At 44.9% G+C, this 15,457-nt stretch overlaps 1 protein-coding gene across 2 annotated transcripts in view; it reads left to right on the forward strand.

Moving 5' to 3' along the window:
* Nucleotides 1–692: 692 nt before the first annotated feature.
* Nucleotides 693–15,457, forward strand: part of TSPAN9 (tetraspanin 9) — a 188,808-nt gene continuing 174,043 nt past the window's right edge. Inside the window, exons 1-2 of one of the 2 annotated variants that reach the window (XM_049821920.1) lie at nt 693–765; nt 11,241–11,285. The gene's annotated coding sequence lies outside the window, so the exon portion shown is untranslated. Of the gene's footprint in view, nt 766–11,240; nt 11,286–13,255; nt 13,336–15,457 lie in introns of those variants that run through there. The other variant, XM_049821922.1, reaches the window with a different exon arrangement.

A 15,457-nucleotide genomic window follows, 5' to 3' on the forward strand; every position in this document is an offset into this window, starting at 1 on the left:
GCTTCTACCGACACCCGGGGGAAGGCAGGTGGGGACTTTCTGTGGGACCTCAGGGCATCTCCCTCACGGGCTCCTCTCACAGGTACCGTCCCGCGCAGACGGCAGCCTCCAGCTGCCCGAGCAGAGGGCTCGGACGAGCGCTCGGGCAAGCTCACCGGCTCTGTGCTAAGAAGCCACACCAAGAGACTGGTCGCCGCGGGCTCGGGACCACCGACCACCTCAGCCGGGGGGGTTCCCATGTTGCAGCAGCGCTCCGGGCGCCCGCGGCTGGCTGCCTTCGTGCCAGCCTGCCGGCTCACGGCTGAGGGTGGCTGCCGCCCCCGCCGACGCGAAGCCGGAGGTAGACGTTCAACCCGCCAGCCCCTCGGGGCAGGGGAGGCAGCCGAGCTGCCCCCAGCCCCGGTGGGCGAGCGGGCTCCCGGCAGAGCTCTCGGAGAGGGGATCTCCGCCGCGGGATGGCGGCGGTTCCCTCGCTCCGGACTCGGCCGAGCCGGTTCCGGGCGAGCGTGAGGCGAGCTGGAGGCCCGGGCCGGCCCCGCTGCCGCCGCCTCCCCGCCTCCGCGGGGCTGGAGCCTCCCCTGGGCAGCGCCCCCAGCTCCTCCCCGCTCGGTAGCGCCGGTCCGAGCCCCTCCTCCCGTTTCCGCTGGCAGGAGCCGGAGCCGTGTCCTGCCGTGCCTCCGCAGCTCCCCCGCCGCTCGGCCCCATCCGGCCCGGCCCGGCCCGGCCCAGCCCGGCCCGGCCCGGCCCCAGTCCACGGACGCGCGGGTGAGACCCGGCGCTGTGAGGGCTGAGGGGAAGGGGGTGGGGGGTGGGGAGCGCGGCGGAGGGTTGCGGGGGCTTCCCGGCCTTGGGAGAGGGCGGCGGGGGGCAGCCGGTGTGAGGGGGGCGCCGGCCTGGCGGTTGGAGGTGCTGGGGGGGGGGGGGGAGCGGGGGGGTCCCGGCGGGCGGGACGGGCTGGGGGTGCGGGTGGCTCGTAGCGGTGAGGAGCGGTGTGGTGAAAACAATAACCGTCCCGTCCGTCCGTCCGTCCCCGTCCCCCCGCCCAGTGTCTGTGTAATTTTTGCGGAAACAGGAAAGTTAAGTTCGGAGGGACGAGGCGAGCCCCGCGGCGCCTGCTCCCCGCCGGAGAGCCCGCGTTGCCCATCTCTCACGGGAGCAGATGGCTTCGTTCGGCTGGGGATTTCTCCCGGCCGCCGGGGAAAAGAACGCCTGCAGCAGCGCTGGTGGCAGGCCGGGGGGGGCTTCCTTTCTGCTGCCCTTGCCCCCCCCAACCCCGAGGTTGCAGCGGGGGTGCCAGGGCACCGAGCCCAGCCTTGGATGGGTGGGAGCGTGGAAGAGCCCCCGCGGGGAGGAGAGCACGCGTGGGAGTGTGCGGGAGGGAAGCCCGGGGTGGCCGGAGGGGGCTGCGGTCCCTGGGGCGATGGGGGAGCAAGCCCCCGGTGGGGCTGACAGGTCTCCTCGGCAGCCGCCCGCCCGCAGAGCGGTGCCGACAGCTCCTGCCTTCCCCCCTTCTTATGTAAAACTTGACTCCAGCTTTGCCTTTTCCTGTTGAGCTTTTGGAAACTTTTCTTGCTGAATCTTGGATATCCGCCTGTCACCGTGCTCCCGATGGGAGGTGGGAGCTCCGTGGGCAGAGAGGAGGACCTGTGGTATGGGGATGCTGTTTTGGGGGGGAAAAGCTAGACTACCAGGGTGAATAAAGCTGCATTTCTTTACTTAATCCTTTTATCAACTCTTTTGTTCTGTGCTTTTACTCTGTATAGTTCTGTGGTCTGAATACAGGGCTAGGAATGGGGGCACCGGGTTTTCCTACCTGACTGCACCGTACTTATTTTAAGACTTTGGGGTAAGTCACCTGGGGTTTGACTGGGAAAAAGCTGGATATTCTGCAGAACAACCGTGAGAGTCAAATCAGGCAGTTTGTTTTGTGCTGTTGTTACTCCTAGATGGGCCTAAACTTTACCTGTGGATGCCAAAACTTAACGTATAACTGTAGCAAAGCTCTTAGTAACAGGTGCCACAGGTAGTTTTAATGGTTTGTTTGTTAAGGTGATGGATGGGCTTCTTTATTGCCGGAACGTGTAATGGCAAAGGATAACAGCCACTGAAGAAATGTATTCGTGTGACTTATATCAGCATAGAATACGGGGCCAAAGTTAGCACTCATTGATTTTAAAAAATTTCAAAAGATAAATTATCAGTGTGATGTGCATGTGGCTGATAACACCAAGGAAAAAAATCAGTCCTCATAGTTATATGCCCTTTGCTTCCATTTTGCATTTTTTCTGAGCTCCAAGAATGAAAACTGATGTAGCTTCTGCCTCCAGATCTTTCCCTCTCATACTTTTTAGACATGTGATGTTCAAACTGCAAATCCTACAGAGGAGGTCTTTTCTATAAACGGGGCTGTAGGACTTACGGCAAATTTGATTTTGGGCATCGGCACTTTCTTTAAAACTAATTCTCATGAGTAAAGCTGCGTGAGAAGACCTTGAGGTCAGAATATAACTAATGCAGCATCATTTGCGTTATTCAGATGAAGCTCTGAGGTTAGAATGATCCTGTTCATCTCTCTTGAGGAGGGTAGAGGGTTAACTGGGAACGTCAGTGTTATCTTAGTTATTGTGGTTATTTTAACAGAAAATAGCCATCAGAGATGTATATCCCACAGTCGTTGCTTTCCTTGCTATTTTAAGTTACTTTCTTCCAAAGCATGCCAAACCTCAGCCTGTCCGTGAGGGTATTTCCAAAACAACTGTGTATTTTTAGTGTTTAACCCCTCCCTCCCCAAATACACAAACTAAAAAATTGCAGTAACAAAATGAAACATCAAACAGCACAAAATAAAACAGCAAAACTACATTGAGGCTGCAGCACTGGTTGGAGGAGTTACTTTCACATTTGTGGCACATGTGAAACTAGCAAGTTTGCCCTAGAGAGTCCAAGACTTTGTCTCAGTATTACTCTGTGAGAGCTGGTACGGAGTTGGTTGGGCCTTGATCAGAAGAGACTGCTTGTTTTAGAAGCAGTGCGTTAACATTCCTTTTGCATTTGGGTTTTACAATTGAAAACCCATCTCAGTTTTTCACTTTTGTCACGTGTCAGAATGGTGCTGTTTGCAAGTGACTGATGCCCCATTAGTTTTCTACACTGCAAGAATGTCCCTACATTTATTGATGCATAAAAAGAGATGAGAATGCTTTAAAGAAGCTGAGCATGAGCCAGCACTGTGCCCTGGAAGCAAAGGCGACCAACAATAAGCAGGGCTGTGTTAGTAAGACTGCAGCCAGTATACCAAGGATTATCTCCCTGTACTTAGCATTTGTTAGACAGAGTCTAGAATACTGCATCCAGTTTTCTGCCCTCAGAGACAAGAAGGGTCCGGGTGAGCTGGAGCTAGTCCAGTGGAGGGCCACTAGGGCCGTCGGGGGCCGGAGCATGTGTCATGGAGCAGCTGGCCCTTGGTAAGCGATGGGGAACTGGGATCCAGTGCGGTAACCCAGCTGGCAAGGCGGGTGCCCCACCAGCCAGGGCCCTGTCCCGTGGTACCACATTAAGCAGCCAGTGCCAAGCAAGAGTGTGGATCGCCAGGCAGGTTTGTGGTGATAAGGCAGGTCCGAGATCAAGCTCGAGGTGTGAATCAGCAGGTCAGGATCAGGCCCAGGATCAGTGCTTAAGAGGACGTTATCAAGAAGACAGAACTAGGCTCTTCACATTGGTACATGGTGGTTGCTTGAGGGACAACAAATGTAAGTTGAAACAAGAGGTTCAGACCAGATGTAATGAAAACCTTTTCTGCTATGAGGACAGTCAAGTGTTGGAACAGGTTGCCCAGAGGGAGTTGTGCAATGTCTGTTCTTACAGGTTTTCAAGACCAAAGTGGATAAAGTCCTGTGGTGACCTCATAGCTGACCCTGTGTGGGGTCCTGAGGAGGTTCCACTCCTCAGGACTGCTCCAACATGAATTCTCTGATCCTAAGATCAAGCAGCTGTTTGGTCTGAGAAGGAAGGAGGTGTGTAAAACTATGGCAATACTTGTAAGCATCACAGATGAAGAAACAGAAGGGTTTTAGGATACTGATGTGTTGTTAAGATTAAAAAAATAAATTACAAATTTTCCTCGCTATGCTAAAGGCTTATGCTGGAAAGGTGTGTGTGTTTGGGCAGGGAGACTGAAGATACTTTCTATTTGAAAACTTGCTTTCCTTCAGTGATTCTCAGTGTACAAAGTGCCTTTTTAGCATAACATCACTTAAAGATGCTTTCTGGAATAGGTCAAGCTGTATTCTTTCAAAATTCATGCAGGAAGTGTGATGGCAATAAAACACAGTGCTGAGCTTGGGGAAAGACAGTGCATGATCAGGGAAGAGTTCTTACCTGAGGGTTACCTTCTTTGGCTCTGTAGAAGATAGAATAAACGCGTCAGGATCAGCAGAGCATTTCCCCACTTGTGGTGTGGTTGTTAACGGACCTCAGGGTTGGGTCGAGCCTGGTAGGGCCAGCTCAGCAATACCGAGAGAATGTGAGTGGATCAGAAATAGGTCTTTGTCTTTTCCTCTGTACATGGCAGTGAAATTGTGGTAAAGTAGGGATGTGCTGAGGAACTGCCTTCGCTCAGTAAAATGCGTGATGGAATTTAATTTTGAGAAGTGCTCACTGGGAAGATACAAGCTTTTGTATATTTTGCTCATGTGTAACAAAGTGCTCTATTGGAGATGAAAGAGCTATCGCTAGTGCACTCAGGCCTTCCTCATCTTCATCTCTCTTGGTCTCCTAAAGCTGACTTCCAGAGACTGTTTCTGCTGCTCCTTGTAGCCCCTCTCAGATGAAACTTGCATTGCTGAATGTCAGTGCTATGTTTCCTGTGAAAAAACCATCAAATCAGTCTCGTGGGTCACTTTCTCTGGTTCAGTGACATACTTTCTGTGGTGTGCTTGTAATGAGGCAGGATGTTGCTCTCCAGTGAAAGATGTTGGATGCTTTCCTCATTGCACAGGTGTTACTGGGAAAGTCATGCGTCTCTGTGAGTTGTCTATTGCACAGTCAGACAGCACTGTGCTTAAACTGTCTTTCAACCCCTACCTCACCTTTCCTTCTCGGCCTGCTTTTGAGAGCACTTGCTCTTCAGGCTCTATTAAACTGTTTCTTCTGATATTTCCAAGCACTTGCATTCATTGCTGTCAAAAATAAACCTTGAGGGCTAGAGTTTGTAGAATAAGGCACAATCCTTAAGCAGAGCCCTGCTGCTTTTGCCTTGTGTGCAAGCACAGTAAAACAGGAGGCATCTGACCTCTGTGCTTCACAAAGAAGAAAGAACAGATAGGAAACGTGGGATCCCCAGTAGGTAATGAACTGCATTTTGGTGGCAGTGAGATGTATTAGGCTGTTAAACTGCTTGTTGAGGAAGGGTGAAAAAATCCTCTTGTTGAAAAGCTTTTAAAATCAAGAGTATAAAACAGGCATGTTCTGGGGATAGTTCCAGGGAGATGAGGCAGACTAAATCATCAACATATGCTCCAATAAGCCTTTAAGTGGACAAAGGTATTAATTAAGATTAGCATTTCTTTGCAGTGATGCGAATATGATGTTGTAATATATTATGATAACACTGAAGTAGTAACATCAGTTTAAAAGATTTGAAGTTTGCATTAATCTTTGTTTCAAATGGTGTAACAGGAAATTTTTTCTTATTTCTTTTGAAAGCACTTTTTCCTTTTGCTGTCAGAGTTCTCCTCTCCAATGCAAACTGTGTCGTGCTGTTCTAATGCCTGATATTTCTGAAGGTGGAAGTGACTAATAGCTAGGGTGTTTATTTCCACGATCCCTGTTACAAATGCAAAAGAGGAAACAAACTGCATTAACTAGTGAAAAGCCAATTATGTTTCGGAGGCCAAGTCTCTGCATGTCTCTACAATCAGCTGAACTGTGTTAACTGAGCTTTAGTTTCTACACTGACATTGTTGAAGTAGAGCTGCCTTTGCTGTGGACAATCTTCACTGACTTACAATTGCTTGGACTGGTCTGTGTATGCTCATAATAAGGGTATGTTGGAGTATATCATGCAGGCATAGGACCACAAGAACTGTATTATCCTTATGTGGTGTGTTTGGGGAGCAGGCAGGGCTAGACTGGAGAAGGAGCTCGGTGGGGAGTAAGTGAAAATGCAGGAGTCCTGAGCAGGCAGTAGGTTGAGGGAGAGGAAATCTGTGTCCTTCCCCTGGGAGGAAGGACTGAAAAGGAAGGATGAGGTGGTACACTGAACAGAGAGCTGGAATGTCTCAGTCAGCAGGTTTGAAGGAGACTTAGCTCAAAATCTTGTGACTGTCCTAGGGAATGGGGATCAACTCAAATCCTAGAGAGCAAAGGGCTCTGTGAGCTCTCCTGTATTTGGTGTCCTTCAAGCTCACTCCTAATTAAAGTCATTCATCCTGAAGGATTGAGGGAGGCAGGGCTTGAAGTTGAAGGAATCCTGGGTTTAGGACACTGGTGGAAAGGACTTGTAGGAAAAAAAATGTTGTGACAAAGGTAGATGAGTAGTACTTTCTCACTGGCAGCTCTGTCTGTATTCAGGGGTTGCACTGTTCTCTATAACCTCTAAGTAATCATTACTAATTTCCGAATGAATATGGCTATAGAGGGGCAAAGCCTGAGAGACAGCATTGCATACTCTAGTGTTCCTCTAGTGTTCCTGGTCTTTTGCAATTTGGTAGTGACTGCTGTCTCCTCAAGTGCCTTATGGCACTATGTTGACAAACACTGGTTTTATGGTGGTTGCAGTCGTACTCAAAACTCATGTTGAGCACAGGCCAGGAGACTTTCTATTTGGCTTTGCTCATTTCTAAATGTTAAATGATTCAAGAATGCTTTTGAAAGCATGTTTTCCTTTCTCTGTGTCTATTGCTGTTTTTTTTACCCCTAACTGCATACAGTTTAGCCTAAGGTGGTTCTGCCCAGGATGTTCAGCTAGCTTTATTTTGAACAGTTCTTTGATTTCTCACATGTGTACTTATCCCCATATAAGCTTTGCGTTGCGTTTTATGTTAAGACTGTAACCTTATGCGAATGAAGGTTGTTACTTTGCTTCATTTGAAGGAGGTGCAGCTGAAGTTGTGAAGGATTGATAGCAACATTCTAAGAATGTCTAGTATGCTGTTTCCACTGGAGGACAGTGTGCAGAGTATTGTTTGTATGTATTTATATACATGTGGGCAAAATACCATCAGGGGAATGGGATGATGGCTCTGGCAATCAAGAGACCTGTACTAACGAGCAGACAGGAGCATGTCTCCTTGTAACATAAAAACCTAAATGGCTGGCTTAAAAGCCTGTAAAGGAAACCTTCCAAATACAAATAAAGTGATTCTCTTCCATACAGCAGAGCATTTGGATCTCTCCAGTGCTGCTGCGTTGTCTCACAAAGTTCTGCCAAGTAACAGTTACTCTGGGTGTTAAAAAGGCTCTTGCTGATCTGTTTCCCAGCAATGGGGAAAGTGGCAGGACAGGCAAGACTCTTACGTTTCATAGCTCCTGGGACACTATCGATAGCAGCAGAGGCAGCTATGAGGAGGATATAAATTGTGTCAACACCTATTGCTGAGCTATTTGGTGCTTAAAAGATGAAGAGCAAGGGGGCAGAACTGCATCTCTGGAAAAATTTCCAACTTATTCCCCTCACAACCACTCAGGATGGAAGATGGGCTGGATCCTACACTGTGAAGCTTCTCCTGTTTCAGATGGGTACCAGGGAAGACCTGGGACAGTATTTCAGGTGAATGTGGTCATGGATTAGGATAAGAAAGCCATGGTAAAAGTAATTGCTGGAACCAGTGATTTGTAGAAGGATATGAAAGAGAGGAAGAGACTTCATTGTGAACAGGAGCTTTTTGGAAGTGTTCTCTTTTTCAAATACAGAAGGCAAAGTGAGAAGGACTGTGAAGCAGAGAAGGGATCTTCTAGGGAGAACCAGGAGGAGGAAATAAGAACAGAGTCTTAAGTTCCCACACCAATGTAAATTCATCTACATGGCTTTCAGTTTTCCAAGTTCCATGTTGTCCCACCCTTTCATGGTGGATGGTCACGACAGAATATCTCCCAAGAGTTACACAACTTCCCCCTTTTCATTCTAGTTTCCTTAAAATAATTTCTCAAGACATCTTTTTTAAAGCAGTCAGTTTTCCCTGAAAAAATCACCTTCATTAGGTTCTTTCTCTTTTTTCGTATTATGCTTTCCTTTTCTTACTGTACCAGTTGAAATTTCCTACTCCAGGGACCCTGAAGCAATCTCTATGACATCTTGCTTTCTTTTATGAAAGCAAAAAGTCCAGCAGTCTAGTGTCCATCTTCAACGCTTCCTTCTCATTCTATTCTCCATCAATTCCTCTTTGAAGAGCTGAGGAAGTTCCTTCTGTGGTAAAAGAACCACACATTCTGTTTTGTTGTCTGTAGTCAATTTCTTCCTAGCTGTTTTTACTTTAAACCACAACAAGAGAAACAAAACTAGTTCAAGTCATTTAGAGATGCAGTTGTTTTTTCTGAACTGCTTTTTAAAGAGCTTTAAAGAGAAATGTTGCATTGTGCAGGAATCTCCACCTTTCTTCCTGCTTTAGCAAATACTATTTCATTCCTCTGTTTTTTAAAATTGAAAGTCACTTCTCAAAATCTTCTTAAGGCACTTGCCCTTTTTGAAGGTGCTAAGGCATCCCTCTCCTTTAAGAGGCACTGAGAGGTTATGTTCTTTGCTCCACGTTCTTCTTAAGTCAGTAGAAGAAGATAGCTATCAGGCTGTTTCTGGTTGGATCACTAGACAGCCTTGTTACTGTTTCAAAGATCTGAAAGTGGTTAGAGACATAGGTTTTAATTTTATTAATAAAATGCACGCATCCCATGCTTCAGGTACAAAATATTCCCACAGCAAACTCGAAACTGTCAGTGACAGCCAAAGTAGGTATTTACCTGGTACTGATGGCATTAGTCCAAGGCATCCATTTGCAGAAGCAGACTTTGCTTGCCCTTGGGACATGATTTGAGGAACTGAAAGGCAAGTATGCTTTATTTTAGAGGATGAAGCGTGGTGATGTACCTAACGGTTATCAGGAGATAAGTACCTACCAATCACTGAGCTTTCTAGAATAGAAAAGATCCACATTTTCTTCTAGGTTTTGCTAGCCCTCATGTTATAGGACTTCTGGTTTAGAAGGCAGCCCTGTCTCCTGACCTTCTTCTGCTGTGAACAGTGGATTGGACAGATTGCCTGGCTGTTGAGTACAGTTCCACACTCATGGTGTGGATGGTGAAAGATGCAAGTTTCTGAAGGATTTGCAGAATGCCTGTTCCTTGCATCATCATTTATTGCAACAACCTTGTACCTACCTGATCCTGTAGTGAATCTTGGAGGGCATGAACTGAGCTCTTCAGTTGCATCTGCCCGTGAATTTTCATCTCACCAGTTCTGGTCTGTCAGAAGGTTCTTGTTTCTTTGAGTTTGTTACCCACATTTGCCTCCGTCTATGGCAAGAGCTCTTGCCTCTTAACAGTTTTCTTGCAAGTGTTTGATTTTCCTTTCTTAATTTTACTGCATAGACCTGGCTTATGTCAAGCCAAGCAGCGTACCTCTGATGTGGCTAGGACCACTACTTGGCATTGGATCACATCACTTGAGGGACTCCGCTCAGACCATTTCTTTCTGCAGATCATGCTGTGTTCCTAACAGGCTTACATCCTTCATGAATGAAGTTCATCTTTAAATGTAGTTGCCAGCATACTGTGTGTGGCATCAGTTTGACTAACTAGCCAACATCTATGCAGTGGAACTGTGGGAAACTTGGATTATTTAATTCTTGAAAATTTTTTATGGTTTTAGTTTTATTTTTTGCTAAGCCACATTTGACTTCAATATGATTAATTCAGTTGCTGAAATTGTTGTCTCTTCTGTCTCTAGGGAGCTAGTTTGGTTGGTTGGTTGCCTGCATGTGCTTGACATAGAGCCTGACATCAGTGATGAGCCTGATTTATGAGGTTTATGGAAGATGTATAGAACTGATGTGTATGATATGTTGAGGTGTCCATGTGCTCCAGCACATATAGTGAATAGACTGTGTGAACTGTGAAATCAATAAGACCTTCTCTTGGCAACAAAAGCAGTGGCTAATTTGAGGTAAATTAATTTTTAAAACTGGATGTATAAAGATTGAAGGTGAAGGCAACTAATTATCTCCATGTTTACTGTTCTGAAAGGGGCAATAGTTAGTTTTGAAAACACCATTCCTGAAATTGGGTTTCTTATCCACCTTTAAAAAATGCCTTATATCAGAAATCTGAAAACATTTAGAAATTAATGTTTTTCTCATAGATATGCTTGAGTACTTTTTGTGGCTTCTAGACTCTGGAAACAGTGTTTTAGAATCTTACTTGATACAGTTAGGCAGGCTGAGGGAAAGCATTCATTTGAAAACCACCAACAGCAGTGGAATAATGGAAACATTTTGGTTGACCAAGTTTGGTGAATAATCACTTTTTTTTAATAATCAGCTTGTACTTTTTGTATGCAGCTGCAATAATTTCGATGGGCTTTTAAACACTGGAGATGGTCCTGTTCTGGGTCTCTCCTCCGCATGGTTGGAGGCAGTCCTGGTCTTGCTCTTGTCAGTTTGCTATTTTTGTAGCACCCTTCTAACATTGGGGTGGTGCTGGTGCAGCCTTGAAAGTACTGGTATGGATTGGAGAAAGTGGGGTGCTTTATGTTGTTTGTTTTTGTGTGATTTTCACTCCAGCCGTGGTTTGTTGTACTAGAAGCCAAGATGAGACCAGTCAGAAAGTGGGACTAGTGCAGAAGAGTTCAGCTGCTGTAAATAGGTCACCAGGTGTCTCGGTGATGATAGGGGACCTAAATGTAAAGGGGAAGAAGCATTGGCTTTTTCTGACTAGTATTTCTGATTTAATTGACACACAAGTTTTGCTTTTCCCTTTAATCTCTCTTTTCCCTTTACTTTCTGTGAGTCTGTTTTAATATTTTGCCTATTGCCATTATTTAAATTTGAGTCCAGATGAAATTGGTATATTATGCCCTGGAGACCAGTGTTCAGACTTACTCCTTTTGTTCAGAAGCAGGTGGGATTTGACATAACTTTTCCTGTTCCTCCCTCCCACCCCCTTCTTTCTGTCCTCTTGAGATAATTATGTTTGTGATGGGAGGTGGGTCCAAAAGGCAACAAAGTTCACTTTGGTCTTCTTCATCTCTCCAGGTTTGGTCTGCGACTTTTCCATTGGCGTACATCCAATTACCTCAAGTAAGTAAGATCTCTGTGAAGGATACTCGGAGTCAGTCAATCTGATCTTTAATGCTGCTCGCATTGACATTAAGGGGAGATGTGTTGGGCCAATACTGAGCCCTTATGAAACCTTCTTGTGATCTGTTATTTTCTTACCACAAATGCTGAGTGAGTCCAGAGTAACGTGGTTGTTGGTGGGGTTGTCTCCAAGTGCTGCTGTAGGTACCCAAGGAAATGTAACAGAGGAGGACGGTAATTCGCTTCTATTATATGCAAATTTTCTTCTTCCTCTGTTTTCTTACCTGTCTGACATTTGAAGGGAAAGGAAGCAGGGAAGAACCAAACAGCATTCCTACTGATAGCACTTTCATTAGTCCATGTAAGTTTTGTCCTTTTGTGCAAGTGTAATTTTATAAACAGGCTTGGAAAAATAGACTCATCTTGGAGGGACCCACTGTTACCCTCATATTTGGTGTCCTAATGCTGCTGCGAGACTATTGCTTTGTGTTTTTACATTCCCTACGTTCTTCAGGGATTTAGCCTTGGCTAAGAAGTGAGTGGAAAATGTGGCACTGCCTACCTTTCATTGCGTTTCTGACATAATAAAGGAAGCAACTTCTGGTCCTTCAGGGAAGGTCAAAGTGAGAGCCCCCTTTCTGCTGAATGCCACATGTTCTGCCAAAGGCTGCAAGGAGTGCAGGTTGGTAGGTCCTAGCAATGGGAACAGCAGAGAGTTAACAGTCCCCTCTCGCACTTGGCTTGCCAAAGACTGTTGCATACTTTTGTGCTGCTTGTATAAAACTTGTAAAGACAACTGCAGGCAAAGAACATCTACTGTTGTACCTTTTGGGATGAGTGACGAGAGATTATGGTCTGTGAAGGAAAAAAATCTCCCTGCAACTGGAAAAGGCAAAGAACATGTTAGGTGAGGCTAAGAAGAAGAAATGCCAAAGCTTTCCTTTACTCTTGTGTAAATGATCATTACAGGTGATGCCACACAATGACTCAGTCTTGGGGATAAGGCAAAGATGCACTGACCTTGGGATACTGTTTATATAAGGGAGAACTGAGACATATACTGAGAGGCATTTTCAGTGTCAAGTTATTCTGCTGTGGAAAACTTCACTTGTAGGACCTGTATGTTTCTGAGAGAAAAAATTAGTAATAAGGTGTACTAATAAGAGGTGTAAAACTAGCTTAAAATCTGTACATTTGCTATTGGACGTGAATAGCTTCTGGGTATTTCTGTTGCAAGACAAAGAACAAAGAGGTAGTTGGGGGTGTTAGGCATTGATATAGGTAACATCTGTATTTGTAGTAGGTGAGACAAAATGTTACAGTATGTAAGATAACCTATGACATTTCATGCTGTAGAATTTACGACAGTTAAAAAAAGCCTTGGTTTAGGCATTAAACGTCTCTCCTGTAAGGCTGCTGTGTGTTTATATCTTGCAGTGATTTTTTTGATTACTTTTTGCATGTGTGCCATGCTCTGAATCATACTGAATGGTGCTCTGTGGATTCCTGTGTCCTAGGAAAGCTGGGCTCTGCTCTTGGGCGATGGAGTACGCTAGGGAAAAGGTAGTTGGGGAAGCTTGAAATGGTTGTTATTTGCTCCAGGAGTTTTCTTTCTGTTCATCCTTGTGGCACTTGAAATGACTGCTGTATTGTGAGCTCTTTCATCTTGTTTCCACCCCTTTAAAATTTGATACTGCAGAAATTAATGTAACATTATATATAATGTTTAAACTGCCTTAAGTTATGAAAGTGAGAATTCCCACAGCAGCCTTAATTCTGTCCCCAGAAGAGAAAGCACATCAAGTGAGAGTGTCTTAAGTTACACCATTATGTAGCACTGGGCACTAGGATGTACCATTTGGCAAATATTTACATTTCAGATCTGGCCCAAGTCCATAGCAGTGTCGAAATATCATATGCTAATTATGCTAAATGATCATATTACACTGGTAAATGGGCATAGACTTGATTCCCAGAACGCTGATCTGTGAATCACATCATCAAGGAGTACAAAAGGATCCTCATTCCTCAGAGAGAGAAGATAAATAAGGTATTTCAAACATTTTTCTTGCATGCATGATAATATGCGATTTTCTCCCCTTTCCATTATGTTACTGAAATCTGTTTCACAGCAGATTGAAAAAATTAGTATCCCATATCTAATGGAGGTCTAGAAATTACCTCACTTTCTTTACCTTGCTGGTCAGTGTTAGCTATGGGATTTCAGATACCATTTACTGTAATTCAAGGATTTTCTTTTCAGAGGTGTCCATTTCTGCTCAGAAGATAGGACTTTGTCATGCTGAGCAGAATGGGAAACGTGCTTTTTACTTTCTATGAAACGTACTCATACTTAGCATATTAAAAAGCTTGCCAGACTTGAATTTCTAGTATCTGAACAATAAATTTGTTGTTAAAATAAAATGATTGAATGCCTTGCTAGTATGTGGTATTGAAGTTGAGTGAAATACTCCTACTCATCACTCAAAATTAAATGCAGTGTATTGCAAAAGCTATTGTAGGAAACTGCTCAGTAGAGAAGTCAGACTTAGACTGATTAGTGGAGATGGTCTTCAGCTGTATCTCAAAACCACCACTTACTGTGATTTTTTTTAAAAAAAAAAGTCTGTAAAGCACTGTGAGCCCTAAGTGTTTTCACTGTTGTGTAATAGAATCAAAAAGGTGTGTGAGATGCTTTGTGATAGTATGTTTTTGGCAGGCAGCCATTTTAAATGAGATGGACATTTTAACATATAGGATGTATTGAATAACGGGTTTTAAATGTTTGAGGTGGTATTGTATGGGGGCAAGTTGGCACTATGCCTTACCTATGCAGTGGACTGTGGGATCTTCCAGGGTGACCCTGGATACCTCACTGGGGCAGATCTGTTTTTCGTTTGTCTAGTTTGTTTTGGACTGTGAGCAGGGTTATTGCTCCCAAATTCTTTGTACTTCACCCTGCAGAGTGAGGTGCAGGGAGGAGGACCTGGGAAGTGCTGTACAAATACAGGCTGTAAAGTTTAATCCAAAATGAGATCAGACAAGCAAGGTGAGAAAGAGAAGTATGAGAACAGATTTAGTTAACTTATTTGGCTGTTTTATAGTTACAGAAATAACTTGATGGCCCGGTTGTGTCAAAGGCACGTATTTATAAAATGCATGTAATGTGCTGGGGTGTTCCACAGTTGGGCCAAGACCTTGTTTGTGTCTGATTTGAGTGACTTCTTGGCATTGGTCTCTGTTCTTTGTCATATGACGAGCTTGTCCAATTAAATGGCTAATGTTAGATCAGGTCTTCAGGATCATTATTGGAAGTCCTGCTAAGGTAGCGTGAGGAAAAGAAAGTTCCTCTGGGTAGCGACCTTGGGGTTGGCCTTTGGCCAGGTCAGCGTAATTTCCTTTACAGGGATCTCTGTTTTAAACTGGATTTTGAGGCCTTGAGGCAGAATTATAAATGATCCTGTCCTGTAAATTACTAAGTAATACGATACAGCTAAGCTTTAAGGTGCCATAAACTTAAACCTGCATGTATGAGAGCACCCCACTGGCAAAAGATAAATTAGTTATGGGGAAAGGAAAATTATTTGTCCCAGAGGTGTTGTTAAGAGTTAATCACTGGCTCTTCTCGGGTTGCTTGAACCTGGAATATTTGCCCCCATCATTAGTTAACTTAAGAAGTTCTCTTTGGTGCTACCACTGTCACCAAGAAAACATGTTTTGTTATTAATTCTGCTCCCTTGGAATATCAGATTTGTGGCCCTCTCCCACAGGTAGATTTTTATTTAAGTTTTTTAATACAGAGACAAATGTTCACTTGAGTCTTCAGTGACATGTATAACCAAATCTCCTTAGGAATGATGGGGTGAGGCTGTCTCTTACTCATTTGTCATGTGAGAGAAAGCATGGAGGAATGTGGTCGCTAATGGAGCACCATTTTCTGCTCTTCCTTAGCTTGTTGTCCCTTTTGCTTGTCATCAAGCTCCCACAGAGCTGTGGTCTCCAGCTGCCTTCCATAGAGCAGTTCTTGAGCATGGCTCCCTTTGAAAGCAGCTGGGGGGTGCTTCTCTCTGGTCGGAGCTGGTCCATGGTACCTGTTCTGTTGCAGGCAGCATATTGTCTGCATCTCTGTGGTGAAATGGAAAGGCCTCGTTTTTAATAGCGATGTGTATATG

This window comes from Accipiter gentilis, chromosome 18, assembly GCF_929443795.1.
Source record: "Accipiter gentilis chromosome 18, bAccGen1.1, whole genome shotgun sequence".
NCBI lineage: Eukaryota > Metazoa > Chordata > Aves > Accipitriformes > Accipitridae > Astur > Astur gentilis.